Source organism: Pleurodeles waltl, chromosome 1_1 (genome assembly GCF_031143425.1).
Source record: "Pleurodeles waltl isolate 20211129_DDA chromosome 1_1, aPleWal1.hap1.20221129, whole genome shotgun sequence".
NCBI classification, from domain to species: Eukaryota; Metazoa; Chordata; class Amphibia; order Caudata; family Salamandridae; genus Pleurodeles; species Pleurodeles waltl.
Window position 1 is genome coordinate 813,071,405 of NC_090436.1, and position 27,583 is coordinate 813,098,987.

Consider the following 27,583-nt stretch of genomic DNA (forward strand, 5'->3'; position numbering starts at 1 on the left):
TACTTTGTTTAGAAATAGAGTTACACGGACATTTCGGAAGCGCTTTTTGCCAGCAACATTGCTTAGGAAAAGCTACTCTAAAATGAATCAGGTTTAATCTAAATAAAACAAGAAGAGAATATTCTGAGAAATTTGGGAACCAAGATAAATAGGGTTCCATCCAAGATGTTGTTGAGATCTGAACATAGGGGTCAAAAGTTTTCAATTGCGACATCTCATGTAATCTCTTATTTGAGATATATTCAGAGTATCGAATTTTAACCAGATCCTTAGCATTCGAGGTCAGAGACTCAGGATGGGAAAACATATTCTCTAATCCTAAATTCCGAAAATTTGTTTGTAAATAAGAAAGCCACAGGATCCTGCTAGAATTGGCCAGATGGATACAATCCAAAAGACAGTCTTGTACCACAACGGCTGCAGGATTCAACCAGACTTTCAGCCATAATAAAATTGGGGCAACACCAACCAAATCCCCAATATATCTTTGTCCCAATTCCTCATGACAAATAAAATTAGCAACATTCTTAGGCACCATCAATACTCTAAGTACAAATTTATTCTCAACACTTTGGAGAGAATCAGCTTTATTCAAACCCCACGAGTGTAATCATCGAAAATCCAGATAGGGAAATAGGTCTGTAACAGATCATTGTATACAAATATGTACAGCAACTACTGTACACAAGTCCGGATAGTTTTCCGTTCATTGTCCGTGGACCAGTGGTCCCAAAATGCATGGGCGAAGCCCACACATGATACCTGCCTCAAAACGGAGAGAACACTGCAGGGGCATCAGGTCGAAAAAAAACAGGCACCTCAGGAGGAAGGAGGGGCACCTCAGCCGGATGATGGGATGATGCCACTGCTCCACGAGGGGGCTCCATGCTCACTGTTTGCTCCTGGGGAGTGCAAAGCCACAGTCTCACAAGTCTCTCAAGTGGGTGGTTTGCCCATTGCTTGGTCCTGGGAAGTGCAAAGCCACAGTCTCTCAAGTGGGTGGTTTGCCCACTGCTTGGTCCTGGGGAGTGCAAGGCCAAAGTCTCTCCAGTGGATGCTGTTCTCCACTGGTTCTGGAGGGGGCTTTGTGCCCAGAGTGCTTCATCCTGCCAAGGACTGGGTGAGTGGATGTATCTCTCCACTGGTTCTGGAGGGGGCCTGGTGCCCAGAGTGCTGCACATGGTGTGTGGCTGTTCTCATTCCCGCACCTGGGTGTCAGAGCCATGAGATATCCTGGGAACAGGTAGCATGATACTCCATGGAGGCAGAGACCTCCACCCTGCGGCGACATAGCCTGCCAACTGCTGGTACTGCCAGTGCTGGTTGTGGTGCCTCATGTACACTGTGCAGGGTCCAGGACGTCTCCTGCAGCCTCGGATGACTGCCCACTGGGGATGATGTTCATGTCGGCTGTGGAGACACTGTCTGAGCACGTCGCGGGGCAAGTGTCGGTGGTTGCGGCAGTGTCAGCGTCGGCGATGCTGGCGGTGGTGCATGTGTCGGCACCTGTGAGGGAGACACCAGGACGTCTCCTGCAGCCTCGGATGGCTGCCCACTGGGGATGATGCTGGGGACTGTAGCAGAGGCAGCAGACGTGCAGGTGGGCGTGCAGGTGGCAGTGCATATGGGCATGCAGGTGGTGGTGCAGGTGGCGGTGCAGGTGGCGGTGGTTGCAGCGGTGGCCACCGCCGTACAGGTTGCTGTTCTGTCTTGCAGAAGGGGTGTCACCAGTCCCTCACCCGGAGGCTCCGTGCTCTGAGCTGACTTCCCTTTAGCCTTGTGTCCCTTTCCCACCTTGGAAGTTGCTGCTGGGACCTTGGCACTGTCCTCTTTTGTCTTAGAGAAGGCCTTGCTGGGTGGTTGGTGCAACTTTTCACTACGGCATGTTGTCCCCTTCTTCACCTTGGCAGGTGGCGGAATGGGGTGATCCTTGGCCTCACTAGGTGGCACACTGGCAGCCCTGATGGGTGCGGCCCGCGATGCTACTGGACTTGCAGGGACCATAATGCTCGAGAATTTCGTGGCTGAGGTGCTGGGCTGGGATCTGGACATCCTGGCCCTGGGGAAAGGATGGGGGGGGGGAGGTGTAGGGAAGAGGTCAATGTTAGCCAGGAAAAGGTTTTTAGAGACACAGGGGGTCATTCTGACCCCGGCGGTAAAATGTACTTACCGCCGGTCAGAAGACCGCCATAACACCGCCGCGGCCGCGGAAACCCGCCATGGTCATTCTGACCCGCAGAAGGCAAACCTCCGAAAATCCGACAGCCACAACCGACCGCCAGACCAGCGGTCGGCGGAAAGGTGGAGGTGACAAAACCTCCACCGCCACGCCAACAGAAATACGCCCATGCCATTACGACCCACGAATCCACGCGGCGGTCATTCAAACGCGGTATTCCATTGGCGGGACACACCGCCGCGGTCAGAATACACACAAACGAACAAAACTCAGCCACATTGGACGATTTGAATCCCACACACCTGATACACATACACACACCACTCCCACACACACAATACAATATAAAACACCCACCCACATCACCCACAAACCCCTACGCAAAAAAATTCTGAAAGAAGGCCAGAGCGAGACACCAGCATCCACAAACTAACAGCCACAGCCACTCAACACCATCACCCACACACTATCCACACACAAAACAACACACACCACCACACTCAACACACTTAACTCCACATACTCCACCCCACACATCATACACACCACCCCATGGCACCCCAAAGACAACCCCGCTTCACAGACGAAGAACTCAGGGTCATGGTGGAGGAAATCGTTCGGGTAGAGCCCCAGCTGTTCGGCACACAGATACAATACACCAGCATTGCCCGGAGGACGGAGCTATGGCAGAGGATTGTCGACAGGGTCAACGCTGTGGGACAGCACCCCAGAAATCGGGAAGACATCAGGAAGCGATGGAACGACCTACGGGGGAAGGTGCGTTCCATGGTATCCAGGCACAACATCGCCGTGCAGAAGACTGGCGGAGGACCCCCACCTCAACCCCCACAATTCACATCATGGGAGGAGGAAGTCTTGAACATCCTGCATCCTGACAGCCTCGCAGGAGTCGGCGGAGGAATGGATACTGGTAAGTTGAAGCTTCAATACTGCTTCCCCCCCACCTGCATGCCAAATCATACCCCAACCCTCACCATCATCCTCGAACCCCACCCTCACCCCCACCCCCACCACCAACCTCACCCCCACCACCATCCTCACCCCCACCCCCAGCACACCTATTCCCCGCCAATGTCTCACCATCACAACCCACACATCCCAAAACCTAGGCCTGCATGCGTCCACTAAGCATGGACACCCATCACCAAAGCATGCCCAATGCATATACACATCCCCCCCACAAGCCACCCTCACCAAAGCCCCCACACACGAATGCCAGCACTTGGGGACACGAGAACCCATAGATACACCCATATTCCACACATTGAAACTATAACCATACCTCTATACCCCTGCAGGACCCGACCGTCAACACACCGCGTCGGAGGGGCCAGAATTCTCCACACCCCCCACCCAAGAGGCCGTCAGCGATGACAGCAGCTCTGTCGACCTGGACACCGATGACCAGCCCGGACCATCGGGGACCTCTGGACAGTCGGTTCCCCTCACACAGGCCCAGGCCACTACAGACCCAAACCCCTCTGGGAACACCAGCACAGCTCCCACCCAGCAGGCCCATGCCTCTGTCTCCAGGGCGCGTCAATCTGCGGTGTGTCTACCACTACAGGGCACCCAGGATAACCCACCACCCCAACAACAACAGGGACCTGGGGGCAGTGGTAGTGGGCACACCGGCCAGGGGGCAGAGGCCCAGGGAAACAGGGCAACTCGGAAGGCAGCTGTGCGACAGGGGGGGGACGGGCCCAGGGAACCCACTCTCCACGAGGTCCTCACCACCATCATGGGAGCATACAACCGCTCCCAGGAGACGATGGCGACGGTACTGGCCCGGTTCCAGGAGATCCAGGTACTGCAGGAGGAACACTATCGGGGGTACAAGGAGGACATCAGAGCCATCAACACCACCCTGGTTACCATGGTAGGGCTGCTGCAGGACCTCGTCAACACCAGGGCGGACACTCAACAACACCCAAGGGCCCCTGCCACTAGCCTGGACCAAGAACAGCCAACCACCTCCGCCGGCGCTAGTGGACAGGAGGCCCCCGCACAGCAGCAGCCCACCAGACCCCCACCTCCTGCAGGAGAAGAACCACCCCGCAAGAGGGCCCTGAGATCTCGCAAGAAGACAGAGTAGGATGTCAAGACCCCCGCCAGCAATGGATACCACCTGATGTCATCCCACTGTCCCACATTGTCACCCTGTCCATCCTTGAACTGCCCATGCTCCATCTCTCCACAGGCCTCTGGACAATGCACCTGTGTGACTGTTACTCTGGACTCTGCCATGGACATTCCTTCACCATAGCCCCCACCCACTTGAAACCACCCATCCCATTTTGAGCACTTAAATAAACACCTATTTTGCACAAAACTATCTGGAGTCTGGCTGCGATTTCAATATATTGTAATTGACATGACAGTGCAAATATGTCCTTGTACATGGTGAAGTCAACAAACAGCTGCCACAAAGCTGTAGTCCATGGGGAAACGAAGCACAGGACTCGTAGTGGGGACCCCAGATCTGAAATAGGGAGGGAAAAGCCAAAACTCAGTCATCATACACTGGGGCAAATAGACAGGCAGCAGAGATGCAGGAGAGTAGTTCACATTTACTAAAATATCTTTGAAATGTTACCTGTGTCCTATTGGAAGTACTGTTCAATGATTCTGTCCCTGTTGTCTGTTTCAGCCCCGTCGTCTTCCTCCTCGTCACTCTCCTCAGGTTCCACCGCTGCCACAACACCACCGTCTCGACCATCCTCCTGCAGGAAAGGCACCTGGCGGCGCAAAGCCAGGTTGTGAAGCATGCAGCAGGCCACGATGATGTGACACACCTTCTTAGGTGAGTACATTAGGGATCCACCTGTCATATGCAGGCACCTAAACCTGGCCTTTAGGAGGCCAAAGGTGCGTTCGATCACCCTCCTAGTACGCCCATGGGCCTCATTGTACCGTTCCTCTGCCCTGGTCCGGGGATTCCTTACTGGGGTCAGTAGCCACGACAGGTTGGGGTACCCAGAGTCCCCCACTAGCCATACACGGTGTCTCTGTAGCTGTTCCATCACGTAAGGGATGCTGCTATTCCTTAGGATGTAGGCGTCATGCACTGACCCTGGGAATTTGGCATTTACATGCGAGATGTACTGGTCAGCCAAACACACCACCTGGATGTTCATTGAATGGTAATTTTTTCTGTTCCTGTACACCTGCTCCCTGTCTCTTGGGGGAACCAAAGCCACATGGGTCCCATCAATGGCACCAATGACGTTGGGAATATGTCCAAGGGCGTAGAAATCACCCTTCACTGTAGCCAATTCGCCCACCTCAGGGAAAATGATGTAGCTCCTCACGGATTTCATCAGGGCAGACAACACTCTGGATAACACCTTAGAAAACATGGGCTGAGACATCCCAGAAGCAATTCCCACTGTTGTCTGAAATGACCCACTTGCCAAGAAATGGAGTACTGACATGACCTGCACCAGAGGGGGAATCCCTGTGGGTTGGCGGATGGGGGACATCAGGTCGGGCTCCAGCTGGGCACACAGTTCATGGATAGTGGCACGGTTAAGACGGTAGGTCAGGATAATGTGGCGTTCTTCCATTGTCGACAGGTCCACCAGCGGTCGGTACACGGGAGGATTCATCCGTCTCCTCGCCCAACCCAGCGGACGGTGCCTAGGAAGGACAACATGGAGCACACAGTCAAGCAACCCACAGGTACGTACTCACAGCTAGCACAGTAAACGATTCTCTATGCAGTGAATGGCGTGTCTGAGTGGCTATGCAAGGCCTAGGCCTGTGTGACGCAGTTGAAATTGAGCCATGTGGGCCCTGGAAATGGCGGCTGCCTGACCTGTGAAGTGTGACAATGGGATGTGAGGTCAATGCGCTGGCGTGGCACACCGCGGCGGGCGGCGGTCGAAGACCGCGGCGCGAATCCGCATTGGTTAACATTGAAGCCTATGGGTTTCAGGAGCCAATGGCGAAGGGCGCCGGCGGTGGCGGGACGCACCGCCGCGGTACGCACCGCCGCAGACGTGACCGCCATTTTCTATCTACTTATCCACTTGCGACTTGAACTTTCACAGGAGAGGACCTATACTGCAAGTGTTGCTGTGACCTCGGTCTGGAAGGGACAATGGCTGCTGCGCCTGGGGAAAGGGCCCCTGCCTTCACTGGAGAGGAGTTGGAGAAACTTGTGGATGGGGTCCTCCCCCAGTATGCGCTACTCTACGGTCCTCCAGACCAACAAGTGAGTTTAATTCAATCTGGATTTGGGGCCACTGGCTGGCTTGGGGGCCTGGCGGGGGGCCTGGCGGGGATGGGGGGCATGTTGGGCCTGGCGGGGGGCATGGCGGGGGGCCTGGCGGGGATGGGGGGCATGTTGGGCCTGGCGGGGGGCATGGCGGGGGGCCTGGCGGGGATGGGGGGCATGTTGGGCCTGGCGGGGGGCATGGCGGGGGGCCTGGCGGGGATGGGGGGCATGTTGGGCCTGGCGGGGGGCCTGGCGGGGATGGGGGGCATTTTGGGCCTGGCGGGGGGCATGGCGGGGGGCCTGGCGGGGATGGGGGGCATGTTGGGCCTGGCGGGGGGCATGGCGGGGGGCCTGGCGGGGATGGGGGGCATGTTGGGCCTGGCGGGGGGCATGGCGGGGGGCCTGGCGGGGATCGGGGGCATGTTGGGCCTGGCGGGGGCATAGCGGGGGGCCTGGCGGGGATGGGGGGCATGTTGGGCCTGGCGGGGGGCCTGGCGGGGGGCATGGCGGGGGGCCTGGCGGGGATGGGGGGCATGTTGGGCCTGCGGGGGGCATGGCAGGGGGCCTGGCGGGGATGGGGGGCATGTTGGGCCTGGCGGGGGGCATGGCGGGGGGCATGGCGGGGATGGGGGGCATGTTGGGCCTGGCGGGGGGCATGGCGGGGGGCCTGGCGGGGATGGGGGGCATGTTGGGCCTGGCGGGGGGCCTGGCGGGGATGGGGGGCATGTTGGGCCTGGCGGGGGGCATGGCGGGGGGCCTGGCGGGGATGGGGGGCATGTTGGGCCTGGCGGGGGGCATGGCGGGGGGCCTGGCGGGGATGGGGGGCATGTTGGGCCTGGCGGGGGGCATGGCGGGGGGCCTGGCGGGGATGGGGGGCATGTTGGGCCTGGCGGGGGGCATGGCGGGGGGCATGGCGGGGATGGGGGGCATGTTGGGCCTGGCGGGGGGCATGGCGGGGGGCCTGGCGGGGATGGGGGGCGTTGGGCCACTGGCAAGGAAAATGCTGACAAACTTGAACGTGGTATTTCTCCCTCCCTGTACGTGTCACATAGGTCCGCGCCCATGAGAAGATCGGGATTTGGCGTGCCATCGCCAAGGAAGTCCGGACCCTGGGGGTCCACCATCGACGGGGCACCCACTGCCGCAAGAGGTGGGAGGACATCCGCCGCGGGACCAAGAAGACCGCTGAGTCTCTGCTGGGGATGGCCTCCCAACGTAGGCGGGGTGCCTGCCGTCAACTGAGCCCCCTGATGTTCCGGATCCTGGCGGTGGCCTACCCTGATTTGGATGGGCGCGTGAGGGCAGCACAGCAGACACAAGGGGGTGAGTACAAGCATTATCTACTCTGTTGTCGCGCAGTGGAGGTGTCTGGGTGGGGGAGGAGGGCTGGGGGTCCCCATAGGCCAGGGCGATATCTGTAGGCTGGGCACCCCCGTAAGCCCCTGTGTCCCCAGCCACCACCCTCAGTAGTTTGTCAGTACAGCCATCCCTGGGCCGTGTCATCCATGGGTGCAGTTGTCAACTCTAGGCGTGTAGGGCATGTTCCACGGAATGCGTAGCGGACCCCAAGTGCGCAACTTAGTGCAGGGGGCATCTGTGTCTGTCATGTCCGCTAACTGTACCGGAGATCCATGTACTCAATATCCCTTTATTTCTCTCTCCCCCCCCTTTTTGTTTGTCTTTCTGTGCTTGTGTGCATCAGCATCATCAGGCGGAGGAGAAGTGGCATCGGGGCAGGAGGGAGCTGCATCTCACATGGCCCAGGAGGGCCATGCCACAGAGTCTGACTGGACCAGTGAGACGGAGGGCGAGGGGAGCTCCACGACTGGGACGACTGGACCCTGCAGCGACACGGACACGTCCTCGGAAGGGGGCTCCCTTGCGGGGGTGGCACCATCCGTGCCCCCCGCCATTACAGGTACAGCCGCCACCCAGTGCACCATCTCCGCCCTCCCAGCAGCCCCTCAGCGTTCGCCCCGTGCCCGCTCTGCCAGGAAGCCGGGCATCTCCTTCGCCCCAGGCACCTCAGGCCCTGCCCCTGTTACCCCCGCTGCCCTCAGTGAGGAGGTCATTGACCTCCTCCGAACGCTCATTGTTGGGCAGACTACCCTTTTGAATGCCATCCAGGGGGTGGAGAGGGAGGTTCATCGCAGCAATGCGTACCTGGAGGGCATTCATTCGGGTCAGGCTGCCCATCAGCGATCGTTCCAGGCTCTGGCCTCAGCACTGACGGCAGCCATTGTCCCTGTCTCCTGCCTCCCTCTACTAACTCCCTCCTCCCAGTCTCCTGTTCCTCTGCTTGTCCCACCCACACCATCAGACCAGCCTGCACACACCTCAACACCCAAGAGAAGCTCATCCAAACATAAGCACCACAGATCACGCAGACATTCACACACGCAACATTCCGATGCAGACATGCCAACAGTCACTACCACCTCTGTGACCCCCACCTCCTCGTCTCCCTCCTCCCTCCCTGTGACGTCTACACTCACACCTCCATTCACCTCACCATCAGCCAGTGTTTCCATCACCAGCACACCCTCCACTCCAGTCCGCACACGTGCAGTCACCACCCCCACTGCCATTTACACGTCCCCTGTGTCCTCTCCCACTGTGTCTGTCACCCCCTCTTCCACACCACACAAACGCAGCCACCCACCCACCCAACAGCCATCCACCTCACGACAGCCTATCCCTCCTGCACCTGCACCCAAAGACAGCAAACGTGACTCACCTACAACCACATCCTCTCCCTCCACTCCCATTCCCACTGTACCTACCACTCTCCATTGTCCCAAGAAACTCTTCCTCGCCACTACTAACTTCTTTCCTGACCCTGAGCCCCCCCCTCCTTCTCGTCGGGGTAAGAAGAGCACCTCAGCCACCACCAGCCCTGCAGCCCCCTTGACAAGGGTGCAGGGGTATTGGAGCCCGCCAGCCCGCATGTCTGGATCTTCGCCCAGCAGCAAGGGGACAGGCAGCCCACCCCCTGGGAAGAGGAGCAGAAGGCGGAAGGGGCGCCGCAGGAGCCCGCCTTCTACATCCCCCCCGGACACCACCCAGAGACAGTCACCAGCCACAGCTCCAAAGGGAGTAAAGGGCCACAGGCCCACGACTAAGGAGGGCAAGGGCAGCAAGTCGGAGAGGTCAGGCAGCAGGCCTGCTGCCCAGGAGGAGCCCACAACCCCCATAGCCGCTGCCCCGGGAGGAACCGGCACAGCTGCCCCGGGAGAGCCCACCACCCCCATAGCCGCTGCCCAGGGAGGACCCAGCCCAGCTGGCCAGGAGGGCCCCACCACCCACAGCCCAGGTGGGCATTGAAGGAGCACCATCCCCGCTGCCCAGGAGGGCACCACCAGGCAATGAGCAGTTGGCCATAGACCGGCCGCCGTCTCCAGAACCGCTGAACTGGGCTCCGCCGTCTCAAGCACCGCTCCGCTGGGCCCCGCCGTCTCAAGAACCGCTGAACTGGGCCCTTCAAGGCAAGGAGCGCTGAACTGGGCCCCGCCGTCTCAAGAACCGCTGAACTGGGCCCCGCCGTCTCAAGAACCGCTCCGCTGGGCCCCGCCGTCTCAAGAACCGCTCCGCTGGGCCCCGCCGTCTCAAGAACCGCTGAACTGGGCCCCGCCGTCTCAAGCACCGCTCCGCTGGGCCCCGCCGTCTCAAGAACCGCTGAACTGGGCCCCGCCGTCTCAAGCACCGCTCCGCTGGGCCCCGCCGTCTCAAGAACCGCTGAACTGGGCCCGCCGTCTCAAGCACCGCTCCGCTGGGCCCCGCCGTCTCAAGAACCGCTGAACTGGGCCCCGCCGTCTCAAGCACCGCTCCGCTGGGCCCCGCCGTCTCAAGAACCGCTGAACTGGGCCCTTCAAGGCAAGGAGCGCTGAAATGGGCCCCGCCGTCTCAAGAACCGCTGAACTGGGCCGCGCCGTCTCAAGCACCGCTCCGCTGGGCCCCGCCGTCTCAAGAACCGCTGAACTGGGCCCCGCCGTCTCAAGCACCGCTCCGCTGGGCCCCGCCGTCTCAAGAACCGCTGAACTGGGCCCCGCCGACTCAAGCACCGCTCCGCTGGGCCCCGCCGTCTCAAGAACCGCTGAACTGGGCCCCGCCGTCTCAAGCACCGCTCCGCTGGGCACCGCCGTCTCAAGAACCGCTGAACTGGGCCCCGCCGTCTCAAGCACCGCTCCGCTGGGCCCCGCCGTCTCAAGAACCGCTGAACTGGGCCCCGCCGTCTCAAGCACCGCTCCGCTGGGCCCCGCCGTCTCAAGAACCGCTGAACTGGGCCCTTCAAGGCAAGGAGCGCTGAACTGGGCCCCGCCGTCTCAAGAACCGCTGAACTGGGCCCCGCCGTCTCAAGCACCGCTCCGCTGGGCCCCGCCGTCTCAAGAACCGCTGAACTGGGCCCCGCCGTCTCAAGCACCGCTCCGCTGGGCCCCGCCGTCTCAAGAACCGCTGAACTGGGCCCCGCCGTCTCAAGCACCGCTCCGCTGGGCCCCGCCGTCTCAAGCACCGCTCCGCTGGGCCCCGCCGTCTCAAGAACCGCTGAACTGGGCCCCGCCGTCTCAAGCACCGCTCCGCTGGGCCCCGCCGTCTCAAGAACCGCTGAACTGGGCCCCGCCGTCTCAAGCACCGCTCCGCTGGGCCCCGCCGTCTCAAGAACCGCTGAACTGGGCCCTTCAAGGCAAGAACCGCTGGCCCTTTGGCAGACGTGGCAGGGCAGGATCTATCTCGGGCAGGGCTGCAGGATGTCCTCTGGCCAACTTGCCTCCTCCAGTGGCAGTGGGGTCTGTTATGGACTGTATGGACCGTGGCTTTGCACTCCCCAGGATGGCCCAGTGGGCAGGCCACCCACTGTATGGACTGTATGGACAGTGGCTTTGCACTCCCCAGGATGGCCCAGTGGGCAGGCCACCCACTGTATGGACTGTATGGACTGTGGCTTTGCTCTCCCCAGGATGGCCCAGTGGGCAGGCCACCCACTGTATGGACTGTTTGGACTGTGGCTTTGCTCTCCCCAGGATGGCCCAGTGGGCAGGCCACCCACTGTATGGACTGTATGGACAGTGGCTTTGCACTCCCCAGGATGGCCCAGTGGGCAGGCCACCCACTGTATGGACTGTATGGACAGTGGCTTTGCACTCCCCAGGATGGCCCAGTGGGCAGGCCACCCACTGTATGGACTGTATGGACTGTGGCTTTGCACTCCCCAGGATGGCCCAGTGGGCAGGCCACCCACTGTATGGACTGTATGGACTGTGGCTTTGCACTCCCCAGGATGGCCCAGTGGGCAGGCCACCCACTGTATGGACTGTATGGACTGTGGCTTTGCACTCCCCAGGATGGCCCAGTGGGCAGGCCACCCACTGTATGGACTGTATGGACTGTGGCTTTGCACTCCCCAGGATGGCCCAGTGGTCATGGAGTCCCCTCGTGGATCTGGCGTCGTGTACTCAAGTGGCTGAGGTGCCCCCCCTTCCCTTCCCCCTGAGGTGCCTGTCCTATTTTCTTTCTGATGCCCCTGCAGTGTTCTCTCCGTGGAGTTCTTGTCGTGGGACTGGGCCTTGCCCCTTTGCACAGGACCCCTGTGATCCACGGACAGTGGTTGGACTACATTTAGTAGCTGTGTATATTTTGTACATAGTTTATTTATTTATTTATTGGGATTACTGGTGTACATATTTCAATATATCTGCCCGTTTATGATCTCTTATTTTGGTCTTTGCATTATTTCGGAGGGGGGTGGTTTGTGGGTTGTGACAGTGATCTGTGGGAATGCATTGATGTGTGTGTTGTAGTGGGTGTGGGTGGGTGGGTGTGTGCCGGTAATCTTTTCCCTCCCCTGTGTCGTAGGTGCAGTACTCACCGATGTCTTCCGCGCCGCCGGGCGTGCTCCTGGTATATGAGCAGGTATAGGAGTGCGGGGATGACCTGCAACTCTGGTTCCATACTGCCGGAATCTCGCGTGGAGTGCGTAGAGGTGAGCGTTTTCCCGTTCGTAGTCTGTTTCCGCCGTGTTCTTATCGGCGGTGCTCCCGCCCCGGAAAAGGTGACGGATTTGTGGGTCGTGATAGGGTGGGCGGTACATTGTCTGCCGCCTGGCTGTTGGCGGGGACCGCCGCGCTGTTTGTTTGTACCGCCGTGGCGGGCGGAGTGTTAATACGGCGGGCTGTGTTGGCGGTTCCCGCCAGGATCAGAATTGCATATTTTAGACCGCCGGCCTGTTGGCGGCTTGGCCGCCGCTTTATCACCGACCGCCAGGGTCAGAATGAGGGCCACAGTGACGGGAAGATGGAGGAGGTTTGGGAGTGGAGGAATAGGTAGTGGTTGTAGGAGGTGTACGTCTGCTGAGTTTGAGTGAGGGTGCATGGGCTGGAGGCTGTTGTGAGGTGGATGGCTGTTGAGTGAATGTGTGGCGGCGTTTGTGTACTTTGGGAGGATGGCTCACAGACACACTGGGAGAGGACACAGGGGATGAGTGCATGGTAGTGGGGGTGGTAATTGCACGTGAGCGGTGTGTTGTGATGGGCATGCTGGTGATGAAGGTAGTGGCTGGGGCTGTAGTGCATGCAGGTGTGAGTGGAGATGAGACTGGGAGGGACGAGGAGGACGTGGAGGAGGGGGACACAGTGGAGGCAGTGGATGTTGGTGTGTCTGCATGGGGATGGTGCTTGTGTGAGTGCCTGTGGGATGTGTGGTGCTTATGCTTGCCATGTCCACTCTTGTGTGTTGATGAGTGTACATGCTGGTCTGATGGTGTGTTTGGGATAGGCTGAGGTACAGGGGATTGCGTCTAGGTAGTGGAAGTTGGAGGGGGGAGGCTGGACACAGGGACAATGGCTGCCATCAGTGCTGAGGGCAGAGCCTGAAATGCTCTCTGTTGGGCTGCCACGCCAGGATGAATGCCCTCCTGGTATGCATTTGTTTGCTGCAAATGCCTCTCGACACCCTGGATGGTATTCAAAACGGTTGATTGCCCAACAGTGAGGGATCTCAGGAGGTCAATAGCCTCCTCACTGAGGGCAGCAGGGCTGACTGGGGCAGGGCCTGAGGTGCCTGGGGCAAAGGAGATGCCCACCCTCCTGGGTGAGCGGGCACGGGAAACTCGATGAGGGGCTGATGGGAGGGCGGTGCTGTTAGGGGGAGGTGGCTGTACCCGTTGTTGCGGTGGGCACAGAGGTGCCCCCCACCGCAAGGGAGCTCCCATCAGAGGAGGAGTTGCTGTCGCTGGTGTCTCCTCCTGTCTCCGTTGTGGAGCTCCCCTCGCCCTCCGTCCCACTGGTGCCTTCAGACTCCGTACACTCACCCTCCTGGGCCATGTGGGTTGCAGCTCCCCCCTGCTCCAGGGCCAATGCTTCTCTGCCAGATGATGCTAATCCACACAAGGACAGGGTGACAAAACAAAAAGGGGGGGAAGTCAGAGGAGACACATGGTCAATGCCTGCAAAAACACCACCGTTGGTGGACACAACACACAGGGAGCAGCCCTATGCACTAGGCCATGCACTAACAGTTCAAGGGAAAATCACATGTCCATGGGGGACTGTGCCTAGACTCATTTGATGCACACCTGGAACCCACAGGAGCCTGACTAGGTGTATGGGGCCACTACCACTTTTGGGGTTGGACTAGCACTGAGCCTGCCTAACAATGCATCTACCCTGGCACGTTTGCACTGGCCTAGGGGAACCCACAGCCCACTTCCCACACCCAGAAACCTCATAAAGCGCGCAGAGTCAGCTGCATGAGACTGTACTCACCCCCTTGTGGCTGCTGTGATGCCCTCAAGCGCCCATCCAACTACAGATATGCCACCGCCAGGATCCGGTACATCAGGGGGGTCATGGTGCGACGGGCACCCCTTCCACGTTGGGAGGCCATCCCCAGCTGGTCCTCTGCCGTCTTCTTGCTCCAGCAGCGCAAGTTCTCCCATCTTTTCCGGCAGTGGGTGCTCTGCCTATGGTAGACCCCCAGAGTCCGCACTTCCTTGGCGATGGCACGGCAAATACCCTTCTTCTGGTGGGCGCTGACATAGAGGAAAAGCAAAGTAAGAATGGATTATACTCCCCCGTCCGGTTCATCTAACTCATTGGCCACAGCCTCCCACCCTGGCCCACAAACACATACATTGACCATCCTCACATGCTGGCCTCTGCCCACCCCCCACTTGTATCCTCCATTGACGCCACTGCATACATTTGTGTTCCATCCATCATGTTCACAGTGTACTCACCTGTTTGTATGTTGGACTGTAGAGTAGCGTGTACTTGGGGAGGACCCCATCCAACAGTTTTTCCAACTCCTCCGCAGGCAGGGGCCCTTTCCCCAGACACTGTAGCCATTGGCGCTTCCAGACTCAGGTCACAGCAGCACTTGCAGTGTAGGTCCTCTCCTGTTGAAAGTCATGTATGAAGTGAGTGAACAAATAGAAAATGGCGGTCACGTCTGCGGTGGTGCGTACCCTCACCGCCGACATACATTGTCATTGGCTCCTGGAACCCAAAGGGCCCAATGATAACCAATGCTGAATTGTGCCACGGTCTTCGTCCGCCTATCGCGATGCTGCACAACGCCAGCGCAGTTACCTCATTTCCCCTTGTCCCTCCTTACAGATCAGGCAGCCGCCATTTCAGGGGGCCACATGGCAGGGCACCTAACTGCATCACAGCACTTTTGGGCAGGAATACGGACATACAGTGCAAAACACTGATTACATCACATTTGTTCTAAACACCCTTGTGAAACCTATGTGGTGTATGACCCTCTGCTCACCCTTCTCCTCCATAGGACACGTCAGCTGGGGCAGATGATGAGATGGCGTCATCCTCCGGTATACAGACCCCTGGTGGATCTGTCAACAATGGAAGACAGACACATTATTATCACCTACAGAATTGATCGCGCCACAATCCATGAACTGTGTGCCCAGTTGGAGCCAGACCTGATGTCAGCTGTCTGCCATCCCACAGGAATCCCCCCTCTAGTGCAGGTCCTGTCAGTACTCCATTTCCTGGCCAGTGGGTCCTTTCAAGCAACAGTGGCCATGGCATCAGGGTTGTCACAGCCAATGTTCTCTAACGTGTTGTCCAGAGTGTTGTCTGCCCTGCTGAAATACGTGTGCAGCTACATCGTTTTCCTCCAGGTGGAGGATTTTCCCACAGTGAAAGGTGACTTCTATGTCCTGGGACATATCCCCAACATCATTGGTGCAATTGATGGTACACATGTGGCATTTGTCCCCCCCGCAGGAATAAACAGGTGTACAAAAACCGCAAAAGCTACCATTCGATGAATGTGCAGATGGTGTGTTTGGCAGACCAGTACATCTCCCATGTGAATGCCAAGTATCCTGGCTCTGTGCATGACGCTTACATTTTGAGGAATAGCAGCATCCCTTATGTGATGGGACAACTCCAGAGGCACTGTGTGTGGCTAATAGGTGAGCCCAAGGTCCCAACACAGTTTACATAGGTGTCTGGGTATGGTAGAGTCCCTAAGGGTTGGTGTTTGTCTCACAGTTGTCCTTCGATATTTGCAGGTGACTCTGGTTAATCCAACCTGTCATGGCTACTGACCCCAGTGAGGAATCCCAGGATAAGGGCAGAGAAACACTACGATGACGCACATGGATGAACTAGGAGGATAATTGAGTGCACGTTCGGCCACGTGAAGGTTAGGTTCCGGTGCCTCCATCTGACAGGTGGCTCCCTATACTACTCACCGAAGAAGGTGTACCAGATAATCGTGACATGCTGTATGTGGCACAACCTGGCTTTGCGACACCAGGTGCCTTTGCTGCAGGAGGATGGGCCTGATGTTGGTCTTGTGGCAGCTGTGGAGCCTGTGGACAGTGAAGAAGAGGAGGCAGAAGAAGAAGATATAGACAACCGAAACAACATCATCATGCAATACTTCCAGTGAGACACGGGTAAGAGACTGGCACTGCTCCTCTCATATCATACTACTGTAGGACATTGCATGATTCTGCCTCTTTACCTCTGTGTATGGACCCTGACAGTTCGCTTTGGCTTTCCATTTTACAGATCTGGGTACCACTTTCTGCCTTCTGCTATGTTTACTGCTGCCCAACAACTGTCTAACATTGGTATGTGGAAATTAACATTGGCATTGCTATTTTTCAGATACGTTACAATTACACATTTGCGAAAGTACAGACTGACTCCAGATTGATTTGTGATTTAAGGGTGTTTATTTCTGTGCTAATAAGTGGAGGGGGCTGTGCAATGGGCTGGGGTGATGGTGGAGGAATGTCCATGGCAGAGTCCAGTCTCTTGGTCTCACTGGTGCATTGTCCAATGGGGCATAGGAAGTGGAGCTATGGCAGTTTAAGGTGGACAGCGTGATAAAGTGGGACAGAAGGGTGACATTCAGGAGGGTCTTATTTCCTGGTGGGTGTCTTGGCAATCTTCTCTGTCTTGTTCCTGGATCTCAGGGACCATTTGAGGGGTGGTTCTCCTTCTGCAGGGGGTGGGGCGCTGGTGGCCTGTTGGTCCTGTGGCGGAACCTCCTGTCCACTGGTGCCGGTGGAGGGCTGTTCATCGTTCAGGCTAGTGTCAGGGGCCCGTTGGTGTGTCACTGTGTCCCTCTTGGTGTTGGCCATGTCTGCCAGCACCCCTGAAATGGTGATCAGGGTGTTGTTAATGGACTTCAAGTCCTCCCTGATCTCCAGTTAGTGTTCCTCCTGCAGCCCCTGGGTCTCCTGAAACTTGGTCAGTACCGTGCCCATGGTCCCCTGGGAATGGTGGTATGCTCCCATGATGTTGGAGAGTGCCTCATAGAGAGTGGGTTCCCTGGGCCTGTCCTCCCCCTGTCGCACAGCAGTCCTCCCAGCTTCCCTGTTATCCTGTGCCTCGGTCCCCTGAACCATGTGCCCACTGCCACTGACCCCAGGTCCTTGATTGTCTTGGGTTGGTGGGTTTGCCTGGGGTCCCTGTAGTGGGGGATACACTGCTGATTGACGTGTCCTGGGGACAGAGGGATGGTCCAGCTGGGTGGGTGCTGTGGTGGTGTTTCCTGAGGGGGGAGGTTCAGTGGTTGTTTGTGACAGTGGCAGGGGAACCGACTGTCCGAGGTCCCAGATGGGCCTGGCTGGTCATCTTGATCCAGGTGTGCAGAGCTGCTGTCATCACTGTGGGCCTCTTCTGTGGGGGGACTGGATATGTCTGGCACCTCCCGGTGATGTTGGGTAGGGGTCCTGTTGGGGGGTAAATGCATAGTTATTGTATCTGTGCGTGCCATCTTGTCCAATGGGTGAGTTACGCTCTTCTCCTGTGCTTAGCTTATTGTCTTTGACCTTGTGTGATTGTTAATTTTGGGGCCTGGGTGAGTATCTGTACTGGACATGCTTTGGTGATGGGGGTCCATGCATTGATCTAACATGCAGGCCTTGGTTTTGGGATGTGTGGATTGTGATAGTGGGGTATCTGTGGGGTGTTGGGGTGATGGGTGTGAGGGTTGGGCTAGGAGTTTGTGATAGCATGCCGGTAGGGTGGGGGGGATATAGTAGTAAAGATATGACTTACCAGAGTCCAGTCCTCCTGCTACTCCTGCGAGGCCCTCAGGATGCATGATCGCCAAGACCTGTTCCTCCCATGTTGTTAGTTGTGGGGGTCCACCGCTAGTCCTCTATACTGCTACCTGATGTCTGGATTCCACGGAACGCACCTTCCCTCGTAGGTCGTTCCACCTCTTCCTGATGTCATCTTGTGTTCTTGGATGCTGTCCCACTGCATTGACCCTGTTGACAATTCTCCACCATAGCTCCATCTTCCTTGAAATGGATGTCTGCTGCACCTGTGATCCGAATAGCTGTGGCTCTACAGGGATGATTTCCTCCACCATGACCCTGAGCTCCTCCTCAGAAAACCTGGGGTGTCATTGAGGTGCCATTATGTGGTGTGGGTGATGTGTGAGGTGCTGTTTGTTGTGCTGTGTGATGTGTTGTGTTGGTGTGTGTTGTATGAAGTGCGTGGATATTGTATAAGTGATGGTGTTGTGTGCCTGTGGATGCTGGGGTTGTGTTTGCTATTCTCTCTCTCTCTCTGCTTCTTCCAAGAAAATCGCTGTAAGGGGTTGTGGGTAATGTGGGTAATGTGGGTGTGTGTTTTATAGTGGTGTGGGTATGTGGGTGTGGTGTGTGTATGTGTATCAGGTGTGTGTATTTTGAATTGTCCAATGTGGTTGTGTTTTGTAAATGTGTGTGTATTTTGAGTGTGGCGGTGTGTACCGCCAATGGTTTACCGCGGTTGAATGACCGCCGCATTGATTTGTGGGTCGTGATAGTGTGGGCGTAGTTCTGTTGGCGTGACGGTGTACGTTTTACTATCACCAGTTTATCACTGACCTTTGGTGTGGCAGACTTGTGTGGGTGTCTGTACTGTGGCAGATTAAGAGATGTGGGTCGTAATACCTGTATCGGATTTCCACCGCGACCACGGTATCTTGACGGCCGTCAGCACGGCGGTAAGTGGGATTTACCGCGAGGGTTGTAATGAGGGCCTCTGTGATGTAAATAGAGATTATGCTATGTGGCATGTGAACATTTTATAAAGGTATTCATTGTGATTGTTCTACAATATGGTTTTATTTCTTATTATTATTTTAGGGGGATATGTTCAATGGAAACTTCAGGTGAAATAGGAATTACATTGTGTTTTAAGTGTGCATAATTGCTAGAATTATCCAATATCTTTTATAGTTATATCAACAGTAGAATGGGTAGTTTATTTTGGATAAAGGGGGAAGATGGGTAGGATAGTATCTTGTTAAAGTAAAATGAGGACATGTATAGTGAGTAATAGAATGTAGATTGTTAGGACTGGATGAAGGTTCCAAGGAAGGGGTTGAGAGAATGAGAGAGACTAGTGGAGAAGGAGACAGCATGCAGGTTGGGTGGCTGAGGTTTATGAGTGTTGCTGATGCAATTTAACAAGGGGTCCTCAAGCTCCTAGTCAGCTTATCATATCCATATACTGGCTACTTTGGTTGTGTGTGTGAATCACTGAAATTAAAAAATGAACTCCAGACAATGCCACTCCACTCTAGTATATGTCACTATACTCTCCAGCAGTCTACTCTACCCCACTCCACTTTACTTTGCGCCACTGTACTCCACTCTATGCCAATCTACTGTATACCAATCTAACTACGACATTCCTCTCCATACCACTATACTCCAGTCTATGCCACTTTACTCTATGACACTCCACACCATACAACGCCATTCTACGGCACTCTATGCCACTCTACTCTGCACCACTCCATGTTATTTGTAGTATTTAACATACAAGAAATCAAGCTCACGCTAACATAAGGCCACTGCATGCTTTTATTCCTTTTTTGATTCAACATCATAACATATCACGTTATCATGGCTGTTGTTCCCTGTTGCAATAAAGAACCGTGGGCTTTACACTGTGAGACTGAGATTTTCACAGTCACACTGAACATGATGTACCTAATCAAGGACAATCTGTCTCAGTTATCTCACATGAATAGGATCTGGGACTCCCCGAGGCTAATGTAGTAGAACTGTGAGAGAATCTTCAAATTAATTCTGTAGTAAAATGTTTCTTCTTGCTTGTTCCCCATTAGTGCCTGTCCTGTGAAACGTGTATATGTGTAGTAAGTGTAGGAAATCCTTTGTCCAAAGTCCTATAAAAGGACCTGCATTTGCTCTATTTGGATAGTCTACCTTTACCCTCTCTACCCTTTCTAGAAGGCACATCTATGCTGTAATTTCTACAGAACTTTACAGATGTCTCCTTGTATTGCCAGTTTTATGCAATTATATGTTTAATTGATTGGCAGTCCAGCCCAAGTAATTCAGTTTACAGAAGTAATGTAAAAATGATGCACATGGTGAATAAAGTTATAAGCCTGTTATTCAAGTTCCATATAAGAGAGCAACACAGTGCAGCTGCTACTAGGCTCTTCACTTCCAGCAAGTGTCCAGTTTCTCCAGTTTCAGATGTCTATACTCCTGCATTCCACTTCCACCCAAACATTCCCATCCTTACATACATCCTTACATACATACTTTTCATCCATCACCATTCCATACACATACCACTCACATTCCCCTTGTCACATAACAACCATTACAGACATATTGTATAATACTATATACTTTACATCCTAACATACAATGGCTAAAAAAAATTTTTTAATGCTGGTAAACAACTTCAACCTAACACACAGCCCTTGAACCTAACAGTATTTCCTTCTCATTAGTCCAGGAACTACTTCTATATAATTCACACACTCAACATCTTTCTCCATAAGCCCTTGGCTTCCACACACACTCACACCCTTGTCCCCTATATCCAATAGCACCTGCTTTTCACTCCCAATATCTTCCATTTCTTCATAGTCATAGCCAACCTTTATACCTATGTAGAAGTTCCATACTCAACCATGTTGCACTACCATTGCTATCGTCATCACTTCATTTATCCTCAGAGGAACCAACCACAATGCACCACTGTGAGGATTTGGGTTAACAATATGATATAGTCGGGAATCACTACTGTGCAGTACACATGAAAATACCATCTTGGGTCTGGTCAGGTTTGTTTACTTAACCTTAAGCTCACTCCTGGTTAGCTATGGCTGTGAGTAGTAAGGCTTAGCAAAGGAACAATGTGTAAAGCATTTAGGATCGCCAAACAACAGAATAAGAAAGTCACACAATATAACTTTTGTAACAACCACAAACAAGCACTGGCCAACAAAAAGTTGGTAACTTTTGAAAAGTTTCTAAAAGTTAGTTTAGCCATTCCAGCCCGAGCAGGGCAACCAAGTCCAGCAGGACAGAGGTCTAGGGGTCCAGAAAGGATACGTTGTACCCTTACCTGGCTACCAGAGCATTTTAGAGTGCGGTCCAAATTTACAGGATGACAGCTATATACGACAATGGAATGGTCCTGATGCTTAGCACTGCAGGCTCAGAGATACTCAAGGATGCTCCTGATGCTATGCAGGTGATGGGGTGAAGTCTGGTCAAGTCCTTGGTCCGCAGGTGAGTGGGGTGACTCTGTCCACAGATCTTGGGGTACCATGAAGTCCTCTTTGTAGGGTTCCAAGGGCTGCCATGCAGACCATGAACATTTGCAACACAGCAGTCATGATGTAAATGTTTGGTGGAGGTTGGTGTCCCTCTTGGGTGATGAATCTGGCCACTACGAACACCCATGGGTCCAGCAGACATGGGTGCCCCTTTTGATTATCTCTGAATTGTCTTTAGGGGTGCCTGGCATTTGGTAGCAGCAAAACATCTGCAGTGGCTACCAGAGATGCGCCTTGGGCTCTTTGAGCGTTGATGTCTCCAGTGCTGTTTCAAGTTTCTAACCAACTGACCTTTGGGGTCTCTGCTTCGAACTGGGGGCAGTAATCAGCTTTCCCTTGAGCTAGGCATGCAGAACAAGGGCCATACTCTGCTTGTCCAAAGTGCAACAGATACAGTCGCTCCTGCATCGCTGTCTGTATTTGTGCACTTCCAACGGGTGCAAAGTGCTCTTCTTCTTGTCCTCCTTCCAAGTTCAGAGAGTACTGAGGGTCAATGTGCCAGAAAAGCCATATTCATCCCAGTAAAATGCCTTGAGGGGACCGCATAGTCACTAGTCAATGGACCACTGTGCCCCCTCCTATCTTGAGGCAAAGTTCCTGGGATGTGTAGCATATGGCTAGCTCAGAATGTCATTCTTGACCCTTCAAGATGGCACAACCTATCCTTGGTCACAAGGAGCAAGGTATTGTACCTTAGAGGAGCGGCTACCGGAGGGAAACACACCTATGGTCAAATCAGCTTGAGGGCAATTTTCCCCTCTTTGGTGCTCTCGCCAACCTGTCTACAGGAACAAATGGCATGCTGCTCAACGGTGTTGGGCCAGGTGACCCATCAAAGACAGTTTCCCCTTTGAAGAACGCCTCTGGACTAACCCCCTGAGTGGCCATCCTGGCAGAGGAGGTGACACTTTGCTGCTGTGGCACTGCTTTTGTTCCTGAACCTTAGAGCCCCAGTGGTCAAAAAGCTGCCTGTGTCTGTATGCCTTTGTGAGGCTACAGGATGAGCAGATCACAAAGTTGCATTTTTCAAAAAGTTGCACACCTTTAATAGTGACATTAATTTCGACCTTGGCATCAGGTTGCATTTAATGCCATGATTAATTTGGTACTTCACATGACCCAGTTTAGTAGTACTAGTCAAAGGTTAGCCAGGTTGGAATGTGACAGGTAACTGTTTGTTACCTCATAGGACTACAAACTTTACTCAAAACAAATTGACAATTTGGAAGTGTTGCTGCTAAGACACATTGTAAAATATAAGTCTTACTTAACAAAATAACATTCCCTGCCAGAAGACCCATAGCCTTCCTTAGGGGAGACTTACCTATAATGTTAAGGGATATGGTTGCTTTGCTGTTGGTTTAAATGGTAAAGTCAAACGGGCAGGGAAAGCACTGTTCTTCCAGTGTGAAGTGGCAGGCTGGGAGCAATCTTGTACCTTCTCACATGAAGGATGGCACAAACAGTGCTGTTTCCCTGAGTGGACACTCTGGTCATGTTTTAGAATCAGTAGATGATATACTCCATCACAAGGGTGATGAATATCCCGTCCGCCACAACCTAATTCCTATTACAGTCTATGGGATCTAGATTTCAGAGGATGGGCTATCAGTCACTGTTGTGATGGAGTAACCTGTCCAACAAGTTCTAAATCAGGCCCTCTGTCTTACATTCCCTGGTACCATATACTAACAACATAAAAGTAGGCCAGGCCTTGCCAATGGGGTGTATCCAATTCAACATGCAATTTGTATGGGGTTAAAACACTGGCCGTGAGGTCTGGTTAGCCGACTTCAGTGCGTCTCAGAGTCGAAAACCAGCAGCATCAGTTTAAAATTGTCAGGGTGTACATGCAAAAAGAGGTATTGCCTTACAACCACTTTTAGATACCATTCTAGGATTCCTAATATTCATCCAGGGATCAGATCCTCTCTAGCCATCTTGCATTCCAGCCTTTGACCGTTTCATCTTCTCTTTACACATCTTCACTTTTTCCCTCATTTCCACATCATCGCCAGAACTTGTCTTCTACTAATGCATCAACCACCAAGGAACCAATTTGGTAACCTATTTCCAGCCTCTTAACAACTTAAAAGACAACTTTTTAGTCACAGCACTAGGAGTTACACTATTGGACAACAGGAAAGGTTGCACAGTGTTTTTTCAATACAACCCACACTTCACGGTCAGTCATTCATCTTTTGATCTTTGCATCCATTTCTAGCCATCAGAAATATTCTCTCACCTTCTTAGACCTTTTTTACCTAGAATACATCACCATGTTTCTTTATTGCTTCTTTCCATTCTTGATTACTTCTTACACCGTGTTAGAGACGGGGTCTCTAGTTGGCAGTTAATTTGCACTCTGTTCATTCAGGGACCCTCACTCTAGTCAGGGCAATGGAGATACACACTTAAGATCACCCCTGCTCACCTCCTTGGTAGCTTGGCACAAGCAGTCAGGCTTATCTCAAGGGCAATGTGTAAAGTATTTGTACCACCACACATAGTAATACAGTGAAAACACTACAAAATGGACACCACACCAGTTTAGGAATATAGTCAATATTTATCTAAATCAAACAAGAACAAAATGACAAAAATCCAACACACACAAGTCAAGTTATGATTTTTTAAAGTAAAAAATGTCTAACTCCATAGAAAACAGTGGATGCATTGATGTTACTCAAAATACCTGATTTGATTAAAAAATAAAGACGCACGGGCGAGCGTGCGTTGGAAGAGTCAGCAATGTGTTGATTCCTTACTCGCAAGTGAGGCCGTTTGTCATTCTTTCTCTGGTCTGGTAGGCAATGTGTCGTTTTTCCCTCCCGCAAGAGAGCGGTGTGTTGATTTCTGGATGGGGCCCCTCAGATCCACGCAGGTTCACGTTGCTTTTGATGCCCAGCAATGATGTGTGAGAAATCTGGCCGCAGAAGGACAAGCATCCGCACTGTGAGGGGTTTGCATCAATTTCAGCAGCCGCAATTGTGTTTTGCATCATTTCCCCAGCCTCAATGCAGGTGATGCGTCAATTTCCCAACCACGATGCAGGTGATGCTTCGATCTCAGCCTTGATGCAGGTGACGCGTCATTTCTACAGCGTTGCAGGTGGTGAATCTAAATTTTCCCCGCACGGCTCCTGTGCATGGGTTTCCACCTTGGTTCTACAGGTTTCACCTTTCATGGGCCCATGGACTGGATAGGGCACAACTTGGCAGGGTAGGAGCCTCAGCAGAGAGTCCAGGTGCTGGCAGAGGAAGTCTTTGATGGCCTTGAGACTTCAAAACAAGACACCAGCTCAGTCTAAGCCCTTAGAGACACTCCACAAGCAGGAATATACCACAAAGTCCGGCCTTTGTCTCCTCTAAAGCAGAAGCAGCAACTGCAGGCCAACCCAACAAAGCATAGTCACAGGCAGAGGGGCAGTACTCTTCCTCCAGCTCTTCTCCTTGGCAGAGGTTTCTCTTGGTTCCATAAGTAATCTGAAAATCTGGGGTTTTGGGTTCACTACTTATAACCCTTTCTGCCTTTGAAGTAGAAGAACTTCAACGGAAAGTCTCTGTTGTTCACAAGATCCTGCCTTGCCCAGGTCTGGTTCCAGACTCACACCAGGGGGTTGGAGATTGCATTGTGTGAGAGCAGGCACAGCCCATTCAGTTGTGTCAGCTCCTCCCTTCACTCTAGCCCAGATGACCCATCAGGATATGCAGGCACACACCCCAGTTCCATTTGTGTCACTGTCTAGTGGAGACTCACAACAGCCCAGCTGTTAGTCTGACCCAGACGTGGAATACTCAAGCAGGCAAAGGCACAGAATGGTTAAGCAAGAAAATGCCCACTTTCTAAAAGTGGCGTTTTCAAACTGACAATCTAAAAAACAACTTCACCAAAATAAGTTTTTTTTAATTGGTGGTTCAGGAGCACCAAACACCATATCTCATCTGCTCCCAAAGGGAAACTGCATTTAAAAGCTATTTAAAGGCAGCCCCTTTGTTAACCTATGGGACAGATAGGCCTTGCAACAGTGGAAACTGGATTTGGAGCATTTCAGGACAAGTAAAAACACACCAACCCATATCCTAACTTTAATATACCCTGTACCCTGCCCATGGGGCTGCCTAGGGCCTACCTTAGGGGTGCCTTACAGTATAAAAAAGGAAGGTTTGGACCTGGTAAGTGGATACACTTGCCAGGTTGAATTGGCAGTTTGAAATTGCACACCCACATACAATGCAGTGGCAGGTCTGAGCCATGTTTATAGGGCTACACATGTGGGTGGCACAATCAGTGCTGCAGGCCCACTGGTAGCATTTGATTTACAGACCCTGGGCACACATAGTGCACGTTACTAGGGACTTAGTAGTAAATCAAATAGGCCAATCATGGATAAACCAATCACCAATACAGTTTACACAGATAGCATATGCACTTTAGCACTGATTAGAAGTGGCAAAGTGCCCAGAGTCTTAAAGTCAACAAAAACTGGTCAGAACAAATAGGAGGAAGGAGGCACAAAAGTTTGGGGATGACCCTGCAAAAAGAGCCAGGTGCAACACTCCTCCCTTAATACCCAAACTATCCTCAACATCCTGAAAGGTTAAAGAAACTTCACATTCCCCTCCCTCCTTATCCAATTCACCAATTACCATCAACCTGCAAAATTATTCTGCTTGAACATTCAACTTTCCTGCCTCCTGCTTCACATCACAGTGAGTTGCTTGTGATATAAATACCAATCTGACTGACCTGGGTGTCATCGTCCTACACCCTTCAGCTACAAATAAATTACCCACAGCTTATTATCAGTTCTTTACAAGAATCACATTCCCCAAAGATATCATTGAAAATGCCCTATGGCCCATAACTGTGCTAATAGCTTACATTCGATTGCAGAATATTTTCTGAAACACCAAATGCTCATGATGCATACACTACAATTTATTCACTTTCCTAATCTTCTTGGGCTAACTCTGCTACCAGTCCATACCCACTTGCATCACCAGACATCACATGTTTCTTCCCATTTACAAAAGGTTTGAGGCACAGAGACTTCACAATCTCATTTTCATGTCTTCAAAACAGTTATCCTGCTTATGATACCATTCACACCTTGCAGTGTTCTTTATCAATCTCTGCAGCCATTCCCTCTTGGCTGAAATTCAGCCAAGCTCAAAAAAGAGATCAATTGGTCCTTTTTCATAGGTGGCGGAGAATTTACAATAGCCTTTGCATGGCCATTTCTTTGGCATTATTCCAAATTGGAGATACTCTGGCCTAAATATTCAACCACTTCTTATCCAGATTTACATGTTTCATGTGTCATGCTTTACAGTTAATCTGGAATTTTGTAGTATTGAAAACAGATTCCTCATACTGTAACCATGATCATGGAATCTCAGCAGAAAAACAAAAGTGTCATCTTGAAAAACTCTTAACCCATTCTTACACATCTATCTGTATACATCATCCTTTGGATTACTGTGGATGAGCTTGCTAATGCAAAGGGCAAATGTTGATATTTATATGCTTCCTCAGGAATAATGAACATTGTATATTTTTTAAGTAAAAAAAGAGTCACAGGCAAATAGACAATACTCCTCCTCCAGCTCTCCAGCACTTCTCCTTGGCAGAGGTTCCTCTTGGTTTCAGAAGTAATCTGAAAATCTAGGGTTTTGGGTCCACTACTTATATCCCTTCCTGTCTTTGAAGTAGTCATACTTCAGAGGAAATTATCTGTTGTTCACAAGGTCCTACCTTGCCCAGGCCTGGCTCCAGACTCACACCAGGTGGTTGGAGGCAGCATTGTTTGAGGGCAGACACAGCCCATTCAGGTGTAAGTGTCAGCTCCTCCTTCCACTCTAACCCAGATGATCCATCAGGATATGCAGGCTACACCCCAGCTCCCTTTGTGTCATTGTCTAGTGGAGATTCACAACAGCCCAACTGTCAGTCTGAGCCAGACGTGCAGTACACAAGCAGGCAGAGGCACAGAATGGTTAAGGAAGAAAATGCACACTTTCTAGAAGTGGCATTTTCAAACTGACAATCTAGAGACCAACCCCACCAAAAGATTATTT